General features: G+C 42.7%; 1 pseudogene; it reads right to left on the bottom strand.

Moving 5' to 3' along the window:
- Positions 1–1469: 1469 nt before the first annotated feature.
- Positions 1470–11981, bottom strand: LOC136645960 (protein PTHB1 pseudogene; annotated as a pseudogene).
- Between the last annotated feature and the right edge of the window lie 5712 nt (positions 11982–17693).

The following is a 17693-nucleotide window of genomic DNA, read 5'->3' as shown; positions in this document are numbered from 1 at the left end:
CTGGGGCCCAACACAGCCAATGAAGTGGGTTGTGCACTGGTGCTACCAGGAAGCCACAAGGCGCTGCGACCTACCAAAACTTGGGTTGCAACCCACAGTTTGTGAACCACCGTATTAGCATATATGCTTTGAAAATATAAAGTTCACCATGCTGCTCTGCTTTTCTCCTGATCTCTGCCTATAAGTTTCGAGTTTGTTTTGGAGAATAGATTGAGTTACCTTACATACTTTATGCTTTCAAAATGGGGAACTATTCCTCCTACCATTTTGCTTGTCTAGCCTGATGAAGAATCCTAAGGACTGAAAGCTTGTAGTTCAATGCCTTGCTACTTTTTGGTTGGTCCTAATATAGACATTACTTGGCTTCAACAGCCTTGTAAGGAAGGGCAGGATAATACCATAATGTAGCTGTAGAATACAAAGTTATGGGGCATTTATTGCCTTGTGATGCAACACACCATATTCCTAATATTGTGAAGTGCTAGAGTTGTTTGTATGGGAGCATATATGTGTTGAAAATGGGTCGAGGAAGAAAATCCTTAGATACGAAAAAAAACATCTGTCAGGAACAAGGTGTCTCTGGAATTGCTAACCAGGGATGCGATCCTATGGGTCGCGGCGCCAGTGCTCCACCAGCACTGCTGACCCAGGCTATCGTAAAAGTGCCGTAATGCACTTTTGTGCCAGTACTAACAATGATTGATTGAGGCCTTTATTGGCATAGAACAATTTCCAGGAGATAGAGACACTGGACAATATAAAATACACACAGTAAAAACATGAATGTGATTAAAAAACATCAAACATTATACTACTGTACTCAGGGCACAAGATAAAGCATGTGGGAGGAATTATGGGTAATCCCATTTTAACAAATGATTGGGAATGAGAGACTAAACTCTAGCACAGTGTAACTCCTGTAGCTTTGTTAGCTACATTAACTATTATGCACCTCATCAATTCATATGTTTTACTTTTCAAGTGAGTAAAAGCTCTTTTAAATGGGCAAGGCTACAGTTCTGGAGAGGCAGCAGGCAATGAGTTAATATCTTTTCTAACAGGGTGAAGGGTTTTGCTGACCGGGTATGAGATGAATTCAACAAAATTCAAGTCTGCTGCAGTCAACAGGAAAGTAGAAAGGAAAATAAAATTTAACAAACAAAGCATAAGAAATCCACAGTAGAAAATCATTACTTGGGCAATTGTTCACTTTGTTAAGATCCTAGGTTGTATGAATATCTATTGGGGCTCACTGCTGCATTTGTGGTTTCTCTTTAGTGCCATGTCTACTCTAATTAGGTACAAAGTGGTGGTGCAGGCTGGAGAAATTTGCCATTGTGTGGGGTTTCTGAGAAATACATATGTCATAGATACATAGACTGGCACAAGCGCAGTCTGGTTATGGTTGGCTCAGTTGGCTAAAATTGAATCAGTACTAAAGGAATTCAGAGAATGCCAACAGAAGTAGTTTACAGAAATAGTTTAGTGACCATTACTTCAGGTTTTGTCTTCTGTTTAGGAAGGTGGCTATGGATGGTAAATGTTGTTGTGGGCTCTTGCAAAGCAGATCTTTCCTCTAGGTCAGACTCTGGAACAGTCGCACAACCACCTAGTAGAGCTGCACTTTGTTGAGCATCAACGTCCATACTTAGAGACATATGACCACCTTTGGCCAATTGATCATAGAGCAAGATTATATGTTTCTTCAGCCTATTAGTATCCTTGGGGATACTCAACAGATTGGTAAGAGTCAGAGCATCTTCTTTTAAACTCTTAGACAAACATGTTTTCAGCAAGTGAGAGACAGAAGCACCCACATTTTCTTCCCGACCCAGCTCTTGAGTATCCTGTGTTAATGGCAAAAATGTGGCTTCCAGAACAGCAACTTGGTCAGGATTCAGCTTCTGCCACAGGCTAATCAGGAGAATTACCAGCTGGGTGACACTTTTTAACTTTGTGAACGCCTGAAACATATTGGCTTGGTTTTCCTCCACTGCATCTGCTAGAGCTATTATCTGTCTGTAAGTTCCTTCTAACAAGGTGTCCGGATGTTGAAGAGGAACTAGAGTTTTATCTTTAAATTGTGCCAGCAGACGTCGTTCAATAGCTCTAAACTGTATGGATCTTTCAGGTAATAGTTACTCATATTTTGCAGCATTTGAGCACAACTCAAAATGATGATCAATTACTTCAAAATATTCCTGTAAAGGGACTGGGGCAGAAAAACTACATGTGAAGTCTTCGCCGTTTTGCTTTTTGAAGTGTTCTTTAAGCCAAAGAGTGAGCTCTTTCACAATTAGCCAAATATCTTCTAACAGGTCACTTTGAATTCTGTAACGCTGTGATGTTTTTGAAGCAAGGAACGTCACCCTTGATCCAGCTAATAACTGCAATCCTAAAGCATTTTGTTGATCTCCATCAGTCTGATCAGCAAAGTCTGGAAAAAGTGTAACAAGGCGGACTGGAGGCTTGTTGGTGTCAGCAGTTAATCTCTGGTTTTCAGTTTTTGATGGCTGAGCTGAAAAGCATACTAACCACAAGGGTAATCAAAATCTGCACTGGGCAAATTTTGGTATACCTGTTGGTGTGCTATATGAAACTAAAGCATTACCATCCAGATCCGCTGGTGAGCAGTTCCTCTTTAGAAAGGCAGAGAGTGCCACTGTCTTAGATACAGATGAATCTAATTCGAGGATAATCTTGTCATGAGTCAATGCTAATGAAGATTGTGCATGCACTGAGAATTTGGTCTTTAGTGCTGTCAGTTTACTCTCCTGCGTGATCTTTACTGTCACTGAAAGAACCACCTCTGCTCTTACTTCAGTGTCAGCAACTTAAGATACTGAATCGAGATCAGACAAAACTTCCACAACAAGAGCCAAATTTTCATTTTTTTATTATTATTATTTTTATTTTTTTTCAGGTTTGGGTAAAATGTCTTTGGTTTTTGTGGCTTCTTTGATTATTTTCTGAAGTTTATTCATTTCAGCATCATAGTCTTCATAATTTATAACCCTAGCTTCAACTTTGGGAGCTTGAAATAAAATCTGTAAACTAACAATGCTTCGCTGGTGTCAGTTGGCACTGGGCCTCAGTGCCTGAAAACAAGTGGTGAGTACGTATGGTCTCACACAAGCAGGGCTTTTCAGGGCAGGGGAGAGGGCAGGAAACCCAACACGGTTCTGCACTTGGCTCAATAGCAGGCGTGATCCAAGGAGACCCAATGGGGTCACCTGTGTGTTACATGGGGTAAGGGACCATTTGTTCCCTTACCCTGAGGAGACATGGTGCTGCTTCCCTGGCCCCACAGGATGGAGCTGCTGTAGCACTGGACAGTAGGAAAGGATAGGATTGAGCTATAGATTCACCTGTCTGTTTCCTCCTCTGGATTCCTTTCATAAGCAGGTGAACACATTTTTATTCCACCAAGCTTTTTTGTTGGCATCCTTCAGTCTCGGAAGACTATGGTGTCACGCTCTGAATGGTGGTTCTGGAACAGAGTGTCCTCTCCAGTGCGCGAAGCCTGGGTAAAGTAGGTATGGAGGATAGGCTGTTTCCCATGCAGCAAATCCCCCCTCTCCATGTCGCTGGAATGGTCCAATGGAAAGGCAGAGGCCAATATGGTTGGTTCCAGCGGCGTCACAGGAGTTGCCAGAACGTGACTGTGTTCAGCCATGAACTGCCTCAGGGACTCCGGCTCCGGATTTTGCCTCGAGGTTGTCTCCTGAAGCCTTTTCCATAACTGGATGTAGCCACAAGGCAGTGGAGGTTTGGGATCAGGTTTGGGACCAAGCTTTTAATAATCCAGAAAATAATAATCTTGCTGGAGAGTACTATTTTAGGCTGCAATCCTAACCACACTTTCCTGAGAGTACGTCCCATTGAACAAAACACAACTTACTTCTGAATAGACTTGGTTGGGATTATGCCAGTTAGTCTTTGATTTAGGATACTATAACTGACTTAAATTTCATCCTGTATTCCACTTTTCAAACTTTGTTGGAAGTTGATGCAGAAATATTTATTATGAGGATAAATAAATGAATTGTCCTCAGGGGTAAGAAGTTTGGAGTGTTACAAGTAACACTCCAACTCAGTCCTGAGGCTATTCCATGGGCTCATCTAATCTTCCTGCCTAGAGATTATTTCTGTTTGCAGAACTCTGACGAAACCTGACGTAATCATTCAGAAGCTGCACAAAGGGGAACAGAAAGAGGTTGGAGAAGTGGAAACGCTGGATCAAATTTAGAAGTTACTTGCTGGGTCAAACAAAAGTTCCCAATCATAATCTAACAGGAAGGCTAGAACTTTTCAAGGAAAAGCTTTTCAGGTTTGTGCCCTTCAACACAGGGTAAGTCACACTGATTTTAGGATGCAAGGCAAGTTTTATGTGACAAATCCTGATGCACTTTTCAGCGGCAAATTGCTGAAAAGACTGGCAACCCTGTAACAACAATGAAAGGCAGCAGGCCAAGAGATTCCTACATCAATTCCAAAGGCTATTACATATCCATGTACTGAAGGACACATCTCTTATCATTATTATTTTTTCTTTTTTAATCTTTCACCAGCTCTGACAATGATCAAATTCCCTAGCTGGGACTAGCTCTCCAGGTGGCAGATTGACAACTAATTGACAAGCCTCAAATGCTAAAGAGCCTTGTGAGAGCAGAAAATTGAAATGGAGGCAAGACAGACCAGCGGGTGAGTATCTTACATATGCATTTAATCTAGTAGCCTATTAACGAGTGCACTGTTTCCTAGCTCTGGTGCAGAATGTATTTGATGTAGGTTAAAGTGTTCAATGATGTTGATAAAGGTGAGAGTGAGGTGGATAGAGCAATGGTTTATAGAACTCATTTATCTTTATGGGCTGTCAAGGATCCATTTGTCATCTGCAACATCGCAGCTGGTGTCCCTCCTGTTGAACTCTGAACTTGAATCAGCATAAACTCTGGTTCCTGCCTTGACTCATTCACTAAAAAGGACTTCTGGAAGTTTCTTGTTTGGGCGCCGCACATTTCAGTTTCAAACGTCAAGTTTACGGGTAAGAGGCCCATTTGCTCACAATTGTTCTGGATTTCTCCATAAGGCAAATCTGCAATGAGAGGCAACTGATTGATGAATAGTTACGCCTGCAAAGAGACACCTTTTAAAGAGATGACCTCTTATATTTAGCAGAGGAGAACAGCTGTCCTCCATCACCCCAGCATGGGATGGTCACTCTTTTCTAGTGGCTATGGCTAGTGTCTCTTCTGTACTAATAGAAAGTGGACAGCAGAGGAAGCAGACAGACAGAGAACACTAGACTCCACTTCCCGTCAGTTCTCTCTGTCGCCTTTTGTAGTGTTAGTCTAGCACAGGGGTGTCAAACATAAGGCCCGTGGGCCAAATGCGGCCCCTGGAAGCAATTTATCTGGCCCCCATTATAATTGTGTTCTCCCAGCTTGATCATTGGACTTTTTCATATCTTGAACAAGATTTGCACCTTTTCTCTTCTGTCATTTGCAGCTAATGAGTTTCTATGTTAGAACGAAGTGCTTATTTCTTGTCAACACCTGCTAAATGATGTCACTTTCTGCTTAATGATGTCACTTCTGGCCCTCAGCAGGCACCAAGGATGCTAACTTCCAGCCCTCTGTATGAAACAAGTTTGACATCCCTGGTATAGCAGCTCCAAAGAATCCCCAGGTCTCTGCTGTTTTCACAGCATTCTGTAGCAAAGCAAAAAAAAAAGTTGTGTTTTCAAAGCCCTAGCAAATGAAGAAAGGTGAGTCATGAGTTTGCCAGGGAGAAATCTGTGAACAATGGATAAATGAAACTGCAAATATGGGTTCTATGGATACAGAAGGGGGAGGGGCACCTGTATAAATATTCTTTATAATAATAGTGTAAAACCCATGTTAAATGAGTGCACATGCCAAGATTCAAAAAAGAGAAATAACTGGTTTCTAGACACTAAATTATGAGTCACTCTAACTACAAAGTTTTCAGATAGTTTAAAGTCATGAAGAAAAAAAAATCTGTTGCACTCCCACCCATGGGTTTAAGAGAGAAAAGAAGAAGAAACCTGTGAAAAAAAATTTATAAAAACATATTGAATTATATCAAACACCAACTGCTCCAAGAAGCAAAAGAGGAGAAAATGAAGGCAGTAGGGCAAAGACCCACCTAGTGGCGTAGCTAATGATCGTGTAGCCCGGTGCCAAGCTCAAAATGATGCCCTGGAAGTGATGTCACAACTGGAAGTGTTGTCACTCCGGGGCTTTTAAAAAAGGGAAAATTGGGAGGAAACCACCTCCTCCCCCCAGCAGCTTGCCACCCACTTGCTCTGCTGCCTCTCCCCAGTCAGTGGCATAGCTAAGACTTCTATCTGCTACCCGGGGTCAAAGATGTTTTGTAGCCCCCCCCCCCCAACAAAATCAAATTTAATTATGTAAATAAATAAAAAGTGTGTCCCTGATTTGTTTGAGACACTGCTGGTGTGGTTATTCTCCCCCTGCTAAATATAAGAGGGGCACCACTTGAAAAAGTGCCTTTTTACCCAGTTAGCAGGGGTAACTATATTATGATACATGGAAATGTAAACTGACTCATAGTAACACCTTATTAGTTTCATGCTGCATCATTATAACATGTCATTGCAACATGTCAATAACATAATAACATGTCATTGGCTCTCAGAACAATGTCTCATAGGTCGGTTTTGAGTTTTAAAAATCCACTTTTTGTTGTATAAGACAGTTGTGTTTTCATTTTCTGGTTAATTGGCCATAACGTTTGATAGAATACAGATATTCCAATGCTGTTTGTTTCATTGTATTCAGCATTAAATTACCTTTCCGATGATATATAACATGATGGTGTTATTCATACATACCAAGATTTTCACAATTTTGGTCACTAGTGTCAAGCTCAGCTTGTTGCCCCCTTAAAGCTTGTTGCCTGGTGCAACTGCTACCCCCTGCACCCCCTTAGCTACACCACTGGACCCACCATAAATTATTATTATTAATATTATTAACTGTATTTATATACTGCTTTTCAACAAAAGTTCACAATACGGTTTACAGAGAAAAATCCAATAACTAATGGCTCCCTGTTCCAAAAGGGCTCACAATCTAAAAGATGCAAAACACCAGCAGGCAACCACTAGAAAAGACACTGCTGGGGTGAGGAGGGCCAGTTACTCTCCCCCTGCTAAATAAAAGAGGAGCACCCACTTGAAAAAGTGCCTCTTACCCAATTAGCAAGGGTAAATCACCTCCCATTGCTGCTGTATCCTTCCGTATGGACTGTTCCTCCTCCCCGTTCACAGTGGCCACAAAAACTGGAACAACCCTGCATGGTGGTGGAGGAGGAATTAAGTTTTAATGTCATTTTTTTAGTTTAACCACCTGCAAATTTTGAGCCCCTTGGTGAGGAAACTACTGCCAACACGTAGGGAAGAAAACCCCACTATAATACTTTTAATACCGGACATCTGGGTTTTATGTAAATTATCTTCAAGCTGATTAGATTTTACAGTCTTGCCCTTTCTTAAGAGGTGACTGCAGCTAGTCTTGTGCTTTTTGGTAATATTTTAAATGTTAATATTTTAATGTGCATATTGTAAATTACTGTTTTAAATGAGGTTTTATGGTTTTGTAAGCTACTTTGGATGCCCTTCAGGGAGAAAAGTATTTATTTATTTATGAATTATTTTATATTTTATATTATTTTATTAAAAAAAACCAACCCCACTCCATTACATTTGTTTTTGTCGATTACCTTCATGAACGGGAAAACAGATAAGCAGATCCATGGATACCACAGAATACTTGTAAATATTTTTAATGCTTACATAAAATTACATATGTGCAGTGCTCACTCAGCCCAGCTTTTCCATATGGCTAGTTGGGATACTGTTTTTTAACCCGAACAGGCCCCACACAATTATGATCATGCATGATTCTTAGGTGTGCAGGTCCCAGCCACTTCCCTCATTTCTTGGGTAATTTCCCAAATCACAGGTAGAGGGTAAGTTGGACAAACCACCCCTCCAATATAATTAAAGAAACTAACTAGGGAGTGAGGGAAGGCGCTAAGACATGAACACATAGCTGTAAAAGCTGGTTAGGTTTTTTGAAAAAAAAAAAAAAAAACTATCCCTTTGAGATTTCAGTAGAAGTATGGTACTATTCCAGCATGACTCAAAGCCCACTCCTGTGCTTCCCAGGGCTGCAGTGGTGCTGAAATGGCTAACGCTGCATCCCATTGGTCTGCAAAGTAGCGCCGGGGCTACTTGGGGTAAGGGAGCTTATGCATGCTTATGCTTATGCTCCCTTACCCCATTTAATGGCCAGGCAGCCCTGATGGGTCTCCTCAGATATGTGCCCGCTATTGAGCGGGTGCAGATTTGAGAAGACCTGTGTCAGCTCTCCCGGGCCAGGAGGGGGGTTAGGATATGGCAGCAGGGCCTGCAACCATCTCTGCCCCTCCTGCCCCTGCCATACCTTCCCCCCCGGAACACCTCCCCCCACACCCTGACTTCCTATTCCACCACCCAGCACTCACCCGGAGAACGGCAATCCCTCATCCTCCACGCAACGCGGGCTTGCACTGAGCCAGCGCAGAGTGTCGCAGGTATGCCTTATGGCACATTTGCGACACCGAACATTGTCGCTGGGCTCTTAAGGTCAGCAGCTTGATTTGTGCTGAGAAAGCTAAAGGAAACACAGGCCAAGAGTGAAATTTATTTTGAAACCTCAACCTGTCAAGAAGTAAGCTGAAGGTACCACATACAACCTCCCCTTCCCAAAAAATAATCTGGAAGATCATCCAATGTAAGATGACCTGCATATTGAGAAGGCTATACAATTGTATGAGATCTAAGCAGCTGACATATTTCTTGTAAAACTTTGGTCAAAAATTGATGTTTAAACATTATGCAAAAACTTCTAAAAGTCACTAAAATCTAGTGACATCTTGGCCAATTATTTGATACATTTTTTTTTCACCTGTTAGACATTGTTACACGTTGTCAGACAAACCTGAGCTCAATCAAGGTTATGGCTGTCAGCCAATTTTCATTCATAAACTGAAAATGTATGATTCCATCAAGTGGAGTGCGGTTCTGAAATTTTAGACTGACTGACTGAAATTCACGTTGCTTTTATCACATATACACTCAGAAAATATAGTATTTCTAGCACTACAGCAATAAGAATTTTATATATGTGTGCAATGTATCTAATATTGCTACATTTTAATACATTCACTTTTGTTCCACTGGGTGAAACACATAAGGTTACTTTATGCGGCTTTATGATCAAGGATTCATGATGCAGTATGAACTCAAGTAAAATTCAACAACTTTAAACACAACAACAACACTACGAAACCCAAGATGCATTTTTGTGAGCAAAAAGAACAGGTGCAACAAGACCCAGAATGCAGATGAACACAGTGCTTGAGAAAACAAGCAGGCTCTTTACACATTTTATAGAACATTTTTCACTAGTTCAAGTTTTGTCACCAAGAATGAGATTCTGTCATTTGTTACTAGAAATTCATAAAAGAGGTGGCAAAGCACGATAGCCTGCAAGCGTAATGCACAGAAAATATGTTTTGTATTATATCTACCATGTGAGCATACACAGAGTCAGACCATTGATTGATCAATATTATCCTAGTTGTCTGGCAGTTCTCCAGGGTTTCAGATAAGAGACCTACTGAGAAGTGCCATGGATTGAACCTGGCTACTGTGGAGCCTATAGCATATGTTATAAAGGGGCCTACGTTTTTAAAATGCACATAAATATTAAAACATAAATTATTCACTTGCATAGTAAAATAATTGAGTTTTTTCATTTACTATACAGCCAGATCATTATTTCTTTGTATCATGTTATTCAAGGCATCCATAAAGATTACATGCCGTGCAGCTCCCCAACAGTGTTGCCAGATTGTGATATGCCAATTTCAACAGAAACAGCTTGCAAACATTTAGTATGGGGCCCTCAAAAATATGAGGCATGTAGCATATGCTAACTTTTGCTACTGGACACTGCCTGGGACCTTTTACATGAAAAGCATGCACTCCACCACTGATCTATTGTCCCTCCTCCAACCCAGAAGGCTTCAGGATGAGAAAGGCAACATGAGAGAACTGAGAAAAAGGTTTTAGTTTTGCAGCAAAAGCCCATGTATTATCTCCTTCTGGTCCTGAATAATCCTGGGCCCATGTAGACTAGGAACTAGAATCAGTCCTCTAATAAGTTGTGCTTTTCTCTTTTTAAAAACCAATCTAAGTTTTGTGCATTGGGCTTTTCCCAGTGAGTTCTGAGCAATCAATAGCTGAGTTATTAGAAGAGGTCTAGCGTGCACTGCTGCCCTCACTTATTCAATACAATCAACTTGTATAGGAAAGTTATCCTATACAACTCCCATTGGAATGAGTGGCACAGTTACCATGCTCGTGTTCAACTCCAATTCGCTTCCACAGAGTTTGCAAGGGAGAACTTGCAGTGGATTGCACTCCTTACATTAATATTGAATTAGCACTGCCATATTTGTTTTAAAGTTACAGCAGTTTTACCTTAATGTCAGCACAAAAAAAAAGCATTTTGGCACATGAGAGGCATTCTCTGAAACTCTCCCTGAAGGACAGATCCTTCCAAGTTTGAAAGAGACATAACAATGATGATCTCCATAAACAGGCCCGAACTATATTGCATATGCGCAAAATGAACAAAGGCTACAAAATGAGGCAGGATTTCCATTGTTAGCAAATTACACAGCTGATCTCAGCCATTTTACTGCCTTGAAATGCTAAATAAGCCAGTCAACCTTAATGAACTGTAAAGCCATGATATTCATTCAAATGTGCCATATTGATTGCAGCTCACTCTGCAGCCAATCCATCATGCCAATTTAAAGTTCCTGCCTGCTACGGAAGCAATAAATGTACTCAATGCTTCATGAGAACTATTGATAATCTTGCAACATCTTTCTAAGAACCTTGCAAGTAATCCAGTATTTGAAGGGCTGTCGATATTCTTACTCCTAACTTCAGTCACGAGATGTTCCTAACGGTGGTTGCCAAATGCTACATTTTAGTCGCCTTGGAATTCTGCATTCTGTCAAGTATCCCAGAGACGTTGTATTTTAATATTTGCTTCCATTCAGACCATGTTCCTATCTGTTGTCACATTGCCATGATTTTAAGGCTAAGTTATACATCTGCTCATCTAGGCACATCTTGTTAAATTAAGGCAGATTCTCATGATTGGCAAGGCAGCCAACACTCACGCTGATGTCTATCAAGCAGGAGATTCTGAGCCATAGCAGCACCGTCCTAAGAGGCAATGTCATTCCACTAGCATGCAAGCAAATGCCTCCATCCACAGCACCAGTGACTAGAAAGCGATGCATGCAGCAGTCAAGAGAACTGCTAGCAAAACTCACCTTAATTAGTCTGAAAAAGGAGCAAAATTATGACATTTTGCAGGTAGAACATTCCTCAGTTCAGCTACAAAGTGGTAGAGCAGAATTGTAATTCACAAGAATGCAATAGTGGTTGTTCATGGAAGGAAAACATGATTGCACTGTGACATGCACTGTGACATGATATGCACTGTATATTTGCAACCTCTTGGACCCTTCTGAGGTTCAACTTGAGCAGCATGAGAGCCACTGCAGCACAGGGCTGCTTAACCTCACTGCTCAATAGCGCCCAAGTGATCCAGTGGAAGGAGTCCATGCCAAGGCTCCTTCTCCCACTCTAGCATTGCTCTAGTTAAGAACATAAGAAGAGCCCCGCTGGATCAGGCCAAGGCCCATCTAGTCCAGCTTCCTGTATCTCACAGTGGCCCACCAAATGCTTCAGGGAACAAACTAGACAAAAGACACAACCTGCATCTTGGTGCCCTCCCCTGCATCTGGCAATCGGAGGCAGCCTACCTCTACCTTGCACATACCTTCCATGACTTGTGACCCATGGTGAACGTTTCCTCCAGAAATCTTAAAGGCATCAAGGCAAGATGCCGTCACTACTTCCTGAGGCAAGGAGTTCCACAGACTAATTACACTTTCTTTTGTCTGTCCTAACTTTCCCAACACTCAATTTTAGTGCATGTCCACTGATTCTGGTGTTATGTGAGAGGGAAAAGAGCATCTCTCTATCCACTCTATCCAGCCCCTACATAATTTTGTTTGTCTCAATCATGTTCCCCCTCAGGCGCCACTTTTCTTGGCTGAAGAGGCCCAAACGTTGTAGCCTTTCCTCACAGGGAATGTGCCCCAGCCCAGTAATAATTTTGGTTGCTCTCTTTGGCACCTTTTCCATTTCCACTATATCATTTTTGAGATGTGGCGACCAGAACTGGATGCAATACTCCAGGTGTTGCCTTACCATCGATTTGTACAACGGCATCATAATATTAGCTGTTTTATTCTCAATACCTTTTCTAATGATCCAAAACATAGAATTGGCCTTCTTCACTGCTGCCGCACATTGGGTTGACACTTCCATCGAGCTGTCCACAAGCACACCAAGATATCTCTCCTGATCTGTCACAGACAGCTCAGAACCCATTAGCCTCTATGTAAAGTTTTGATTCTTTGCCCCAATGCGCATGACTTTACATTTACTTACATTGAAATGCATCTGCCATTTTGCTGCTCATTCTCCCAGTTTGGAGAGTTCCTTCTGGAGCTCTTCACAATCTCTTCTGGTCTTCACCACTAGGAAAAGTTCCTGGGATGGGAGAATCTGGTGCAAGAAAAAAGAACTATGGTGTAGATCTGTGGTGGGCCACAAGTCACCATGGCCCCAGGTTTTGTTTTTTTTCCTGTATCTTGGGCCTCGTTTTGAGCATCCATGGAGGTGCCCATAACACCTCCACAGCACAGCCAGCTGAAAGCATGCTGGTTGCTCACCCAGGGAAGCTTCTCAGCAGCCTATAAAAGAGGTGGATAAGCAGGAAGAAGGGGTGGGAGCAAGGAGGAGACAAGAGAAAGAGAGTGCCAACAGAAAGGCCCAGAGGGGATGCAAGGGGAGAGCAGAGTCGGGGGGGGGGGGGAGGAGACAGAGAAAAGAGACCAAAGCTGCAGAAAAATGGAACAGAAGCAGACAAACAGGGTAGGAAAGTAACAGATTGGGCGGGTGAAGGACAGGAGCAAGAGGAGGAGGCTAAGAGAACTTCCGGAGAGACAGAAGATAACTGACTGCCCCTGGTGAGGCCAGTGACAGGACTGAGCCAGGTGGGGCAGTGTTCCATCCCCCCACTTAAGGGAACCCTAAGTAGAGGTTCCCAGAGCATTCCCTTCATGACGAAGGCACCCCAACAGCTACCACTCAAGGGAGAGGATTTTGCTCCATGCTGCATGAAAGAAGGTAAATTGCTTTGGTGAACCTTTTGCCTATGTTTGAGGGGAGAAGCGTGATGTCATTTCCTCAACCTGAAGACACTGACTTACCCCTTTGGGATGAGGGTACTGGTGGGGCACCTACCACAAGATCCCACACATATGATCTCAGAATGTTGCTGTTACAAAGGGAGCGAAGGCACCCACATCATCCAGGCTCCACCACTGCTAGAGCTAATGTTGGAAGAGTCACTTTGCTGCAGTCTAGCACAGGACTGAAACCAATCTGCCGAATGACTAGTCCTCCCAAGTGCAAAGTGGGTACAATAACAGGTTTGGTGGTTGGCAACCTTCAGTCTCGAAAGACTATGGTATAAGCCTACAGCACCCGGTATTCCCAGGCGGTCTCCCATCCAAGTACTAACCAGGCCTGACCCTGCTTAGCTTCTGAGATCAGACAAGATCAGGAATGTGCACAGGTTTCTGGTTCATGGTTCAATACTCCAGTTTTTTCTAGGGTCCTCCTAGGATCATAACCGCTTAGCCAGCCAGACTAAGAACCGCAATGATTCTAGTTGCTGATATCTGCTTGGGAGGGCATTTCTTGTGTGAGTTGCTATTGCTACCTCTCCTGGAAGGGAACACACATCTTGGGTACTGCTTATTTGCAACAACAAGAAAAAAATGCAGAGAGCTTAAAAATCACCAGAGATTGAGCTTTGGGAGACTATGAAAAATACAGTGTTGATACAAAAAGAGAGAGCCATTCATTGGCTTCCCAAAACAAAGGGCTTATCTTGATGGAGACAACTGCAAGCTAAGCAGGCATGTGCAGGCATATGTGCATGAAAAAGAAGGGGGAAAAGCAAAGGGGTTTGTTAGGCAGCAGGCTTACATTCAGCATTTATGCAAGAGGTTTATGAGGGCCAGGTTAGCTAAATGTTGGGAGAAGCTTCACTGCATAGGACTATAACTAAGCTGTTGCTACCTGAACTGTGATATGACGTCACTTGGGGTCAAACAGACATGCAACTTATGTCAAAAAGAGACTGGATATGCTCCCAAAGTGTCTATTTCCTCCAAACAGCAGGAAAACAGCATGAAAGGAAAGGGCTAAGCTCCCCCTCCCTGTGTACTTCAGTGCCAATCAGAATTCTACCACCACCACCCCCAAACCTGCAGCTCCTTTTAGACAATCAAGGGGCTCTTTCCAGTTTTAAGCATGACTTATTGATACAAACATGTTTAGTTTAACCCATACCAAAATAAAAAAAAGCCAAAAACACAAGTCCACAGAAATGACAGATTATTATCTTTGACTCAGTCATTTGATTTGCAGAATATGTGCAACCCTTCTGTCAAATCTACAGAGGAAGAACCACCAGAGTACAAGCTTCCTGGCGAAAAAGAGTTGTTATAACAGCCGTTCATGGCTTCCAAGTCTGTAAATTCCATAGAATCAACAAGATTGACTAATTATATCACATTGTTTTATACAGCATTCCAGCATCATGCATGCACAAAAGCCTAGAAATATTAATGTGTAATCACTTGTCTTAGCACATATAATTTGGACTGAAGATATTATTATTATTAATTATTTTCTAATAGAAATTCCTGACAAACATCAAGTAATTTGATGTCTCTGGGGACACAACAAGGAAAAAAAAGTGATAAGCCATAATTAACTCTTCTTTAAAAAGTAAACTGTTTGCTGCCAATTCTCTTTCCTTAGGAAACGGAGAAGAAAAGGGACTACTTTGGTCTTTCCAGCTGTAGTTAAAAATGAAATATTCAAAAATCAATATTAATGAGAAGCAGACAGTATCGGTGCCATAAATCTGATCCTGCTGCCTACACAACCCTGTCCTCCTGATGCACTGTAACATATATTGCACAAAGTAAGGAAGCCAGCCAAGGACTTAGTTCACAGATGGACCATTCTGTTTGCTGCAAACTTGGATGGGAGCAGAGTGGCCCTGTTTGCCAGGCTGTGAACTTTTCAAACACTTACACCATATGTGTACTGGTGATTGGATGCTGTTTTTTGTTTTTTTTTCCCAACAAAATGAATTGCAGATGCTCTCTCTCTCTGGTCCAAATGGGCATACTTTCAATTTTCTTTAACTTCCAAGCTTCACAGTCTGCTCAGGGGCAGGGGGTGGGGGTGTGTGCATGTATGTTTTCTTTTTTTTTACTTCTCCAAGTCAGGGCCGTGCTGCTGCTAATGTATGGGCTTAGTGAAGGAGGAACAAGGACAAATGGTGAAATGGCATCTCCCTGAAGAGAGCTCACTCTTTAATGAACCCTTCTGCTTGAATTAGTGAGCATCTTGAGGGACCAAACGCTAAGGGGCGGAGAAATTAGGGGGAAAGGCTAGTAGCTCTCAAAATTAAATGAGTGCAGGGTCTAAACTACATGAATTACTAGTCCTGTAGGAAATAAAATGGAAAAGTGCCCAAGCTTACTCTGCCAAGGGAAGACTCTCCAAGGCATTTATTGCAATGGACTTTTTAATAAACCCACAGAACTGAAATTATCCTTCAGCTTGCCATTCATTTAAATGTGGGGACTGAAGCCATTTTAAAAGACTTCAGGGGTTTTGATCAGTAACCCACAGAAAACAATCCCATTTACTCATTTTATGGAGCAGTGCTTTGAAAACTCCAGCCACTTCAGATAATTTAAAGGCAAATTGGAAGATGCCACTCTAACTGCGGGAAATGTGGAAACCTTCCAATGGAGCAGGGAACCTGTTTTCAAAGGATTGTTTTTGCTTACTTCAAGAAGGGAAGGGGGAGTCACTCAAATGTTGTTGCTCTAGGTTCCAATGATGCATTCACTTCTGAAAAGTCTACATCGTAAGAACAGCATCTTGCCGCCTCAATGCTCTTCAAGATGGTGTCTTCACTGCAGAGGGGCTCATGCTAAAAACTCTCAGAAAGAAGCAGATTTTGTAGATGTCCTGCAACAAACTGTAAATGATTATGATCAGGAAATGCCTCTCTCCCCAAGTTATTTGGGACAATGGACTAATGAACTTATCCGCAGATCGGGTCTGGGACCCCTCACGCATGCCCCCTCCAGAGGCAAGGGGAGCTCCACTTCCCTTGTCTCCAGAGGGTCCTCTGAGCCCAGCAGAGGCTGCGGACGTCTGACTCAGACTGAGCCTGATAGTGAAAAAGTCACTTCCAGTTTCTCCGTGAAAACCCCTCCCAATGCCTTATAAGGTATTTAAAGGTCTTCCAATTTTAAGGAGGAACTAGAAGTTCCTGACTGGCAGAATGGGCAGCAAAATGGCAGATGCGCTTCAATGTCAGTAAGTGTAAAGTCATGCACATTGGGGCAAAAAATCAAAACTTTAGATATAGGCTGATGGGTTCTGAGCTGTCTGTGACAGATCAGGAGAGAGATCTTGGGGTGGTGGTGGACAGGTCGATGAAAGTGTCGACCCAATGTGCGGCGGCAGTGAAGAAGGCCAATTCTATGCTTGGGATCATTAGGAAGGGTATTGAGAACAAAACGGCTAATATTATAATGCCGTTGTACAAATCGATGGTAAGGCCACACCTGGAGTATTGTGTCCAGTTCTGGTCGCCGCATCTCAAAAAAGACATAGTGGAAATGGAAAAGGTGCAAAAGAGAGCGACTAAGCTGATTACGGGGCTGGGGCACCTTCCTTATGAGGAAAGGCTACGGCGTTTGGACCTCTTCAGCCTAGAAAAGAGACGCTTGAGGGGGGACATGATTGAGACATACAAAATTATGCAGGGGATGGACAGAGTGGATAGGGAGATGCTCTTTACACTCTCACATAATACCAGAACCAGGGGACATCCACTAAAATTGAGTGTTGGGCGGGTTAGGACAGACAAAAGAAAATATTTCTTTACTCAGCGCGTGGTCAGTCTGTGGAACTCCTTGCCACAGGATGTGGTGCTGGCGTCTAGCCTAGACGCCTTTAAAAGGGGATTGGACAAGTTTCTGGAAGAAAAATCCATTATGGGGTACAAGCCATGATGTGTATGCGCAACCTCCTGATTTTAGGAATGGGTTAAGTCAGAATGCCAGATGTAGGGGAGAGCACCAGGACGAGGTCTCTTGTTATCTGGTGTGCTCCCTGGGGCATTTGGTGGGCCGCTGTGAGATACAGGAAGCTGGACTAGATGGGCCTATGGCCTGATCCAGTGGGGCTGTTCTTATGTTCTTATGTTCTTAAGTGATGTTTTTACACTGCCAGGCTCAGAGGACCCTCCAGAGGTGAGGAGCTCCACTCAGCTCTGGAAGATGGGGGAGGCGTTCGCCCATATCTGCGGTTTCACTTAACAGCGGAGGGTTCTGGA

This window comes from Tiliqua scincoides, chromosome 1 (assembly GCF_035046505.1).
Source record: "Tiliqua scincoides isolate rTilSci1 chromosome 1, rTilSci1.hap2, whole genome shotgun sequence".
Classification (NCBI taxonomy): domain Eukaryota; kingdom Metazoa; phylum Chordata; class Lepidosauria; order Squamata; family Scincidae; genus Tiliqua; species Tiliqua scincoides.
The sequence above is the reverse complement of the archived record's forward strand: the minus strand, read 5'-3'. Positions and strand labels throughout refer to the sequence as shown.